The sequence below is a fragment of the Montipora capricornis genome, chromosome 11 (genome assembly GCF_036669925.1).
Source record: "Montipora capricornis isolate CH-2021 chromosome 11, ASM3666992v2, whole genome shotgun sequence".
NCBI lineage: Eukaryota > Metazoa > Cnidaria > Anthozoa > Scleractinia > Acroporidae > Montipora > Montipora capricornis.
This window is the reverse complement of record NC_090893.1, coordinates 40737086-40739585: the sequence shown is the minus strand read 5'-3', so window position 1 is coordinate 40739585 and position 2500 is coordinate 40737086. Positions and strand designations below refer to the sequence as shown.

General features: G+C 38.7%; 1 protein-coding gene and 1 long non-coding RNA gene across 5 annotated transcripts in view; one reads left to right on the top strand and one right to left on the bottom strand.

Annotated features, from left to right (window-relative positions):
- LOC138024274 (uncharacterized) overlaps positions 1-2500 on the bottom strand; it is an 847896-nt gene that overhangs the window by 329462 nt on the left and 515934 nt on the right. The gene's annotated exons all lie outside the window — the stretch shown is intronic.
- Positions 1-2500, top strand: part of LOC138024290 (uncharacterized) — a 123301-nt gene that overhangs the window by 25026 nt on the left and 95775 nt on the right. The gene's annotated exons all lie outside the window — the stretch shown is intronic.

Sequence of the window (2500 nt, the reverse complement as noted above, 5' to 3'; positions counted from 1 at the left end):
CCTTTTTAGTATAGTTAACTATATAGCATTTATTTCTATTGGTGGTATAGTGTAATAATTTCGTTTTTTCCCTCTCCTGAAGCAGTTTTATACAAATGCAAAAAATACTTTGCCTGAAACGAGTAAATTTTGTATCAAGAAAACGTGTAAGTGCATTGTAAATAAATAAATAATGAATAATTTAACTACGAATCAGTGTCAATCTCCACATTTTTGTGCAAATTAGTGTTTGATGTATCCACAATGACTGGATAGCATTAAGGGGAACAACTCAAATTATTTTTCTGATTTTTGTGTGTCGGTTGTTAAAGGCGATTCCCGTATCACGAATTATTTTCTAAGATTTGGCCACGAGAACGCATGAGCTGCCGACTTGAGTTTCGTTCTCCGAGTTAGAATTATTTGTGCACGTCCTTTTCTCAACTTGAAACTTTCGCAGTTTAGTGCAATATGACAATATACAAATTGAAAAAAGCTTCAAATTTAATGCTTTTTCAGTGGTTTAATTTTCAGACGTTAAAGTTTGCCAAGTCAAAGACACAATGGGGCAGAGTGAGATGATATCATAACAAGATTTGGAGCCATTTTGTAGACAACACCGTATCACACGAAACCTGCTGTGTTGAGCCTTGCCACTTTTAATGACAATTTCTTTACACAAATCTTTTCTTTGGTTGTTGGGCTTACTGCAGCAAGCGGGAATTCCCGTATCACGGCCTATGACAAAAGTCTCGAGAAAGGAAATTAAAATATTTTTTGCCAAGGAAATGTAAATAATCTGGAGCACTCGTAAAATAAAGCCTTGCGTCTTGGCTTAATCTGTTCGCTTCAAGATTCAAAATCAGCCCTATTTCTTCTCCAGAACAATTCCCGACTCTACTTCGACAATGTGGTTCAAAATTTCAAGGTTGGGAAGCTTTATAGCGAATTGAGATGTTCTTCACCAGTGGGCTGCCATTTTTCGACTCCATCTTGTTAGCTGATTTATCGTTGTCCTCGCTTCAAACGCCAGTTTACCCATATTTTTGAATGTAAACTCACATTTCAATTTGAATCCGACTTACTTTATTATCAAACAGCACTCCATTCTGAGTCGAAGTCTCTTAAATAAGGAAAAACAACGCCAGGAAGGCAAAACTATCCTCTGCTCTTTGCAAGTTCTGCAATTCATCGCCACACTTTTGACTCGCCATCTTCGCTTCATTTGTGATCCGTCGCCGTATTTCCCGTTGTATTGAACCAGTATCAGTCATAAAGATAAGGTAATGCCCAAGTCTTTCAAATGACTGATCATCTTTGCATTCATTGTGTGCCGTCCTTTTGGAAACATGCGATGAATATTAACGATGCCAGCACAACATCCGCCATTTCTCATGTTCCCGCGTTTCGAATGAATTTCACTGAAATTCAAGGGATTTTTGGGGTGATGAGGCGCATGCGCAACATTAGTCTCCTTTGTTACCTCTTCCACATTCAGTTGGTTTCTTTCTGTTTGAGCAAAACAACTTCGTCTTCATCGAAGTTTCTCTTTTATTTCGCGCTGCATTCGCCGAAAAGGCATAAAGATTAAGAACTAGCTTTAAAAAATGATCCGGAATTTGAATTTTCGAGTGACAAGCAGAAGGGCAAAAGATTTTTTTCATGAAAAGCTTAAAACTTGGATCGACTTACATGGCGCCCAGCGTAGCGGGATTGTGTGGTTGCAAAACAAAATGATTCCTTTCGTCAAGGGCTTTCAGTTTACCACGACATCTTGCAGCTCAACAAAAAAGGTCACAGAACAATTTGCCATTGACGGGAGGAACGAGTAGCTCAAATTTGGTGGATTTCTTTGGACAAACCGTTTGCTTTGTTTACGGATGCGTATTTCCAAGTAGTAAAAACCTCTACAGCACAGGTGAATGAAATAAATTGAAGCTTAACATTTGATTTAATCGTTGTTACTGTTGTTCAGGAATGAAACTCGTATTTTCCTCTCGAGGGGATGTAAATAACAATCATCTATACTCGTTTTGGACGCAAAGAACAAGTTGACTTGCTTGTCAGTTGTTTTGCTTCCGAGCGAGCAAGTGTTTTAACTCCGCTTAGCTGACTGTGCCTCAACAGTGTTAAGAAAATTTTGCCCTCTATGTTATTAACAAGTAATCGCAATGGGTCCTCGTAAAGTTAAGGATTAATATCACTTGTGTTTTCAGAAGATGTTGAAATTGCAGCAACTTCTGAAAACACCCGTGATATTAATCCTTAATTTTACTCGGCCCCATGCGATTACCTATACAAACCAAAAGGCGGACAGTTCCAAAGCCTTTTATTTTCACTAATCCTACAGCCAGTAAGAATAAACAAGCCGCGAGCTCCGCTCTTAGGCTTGGCTAAATCTATATATTATGGTCTCTCCGACTGCTTCCTGTGATTAAACTAGCTGCGATGTTCTCAACCCGTTGTAGTTTTTCGTGCTAACCGTAGGAAGTCCATAGAGAATATTAGGGACTTTACGCAG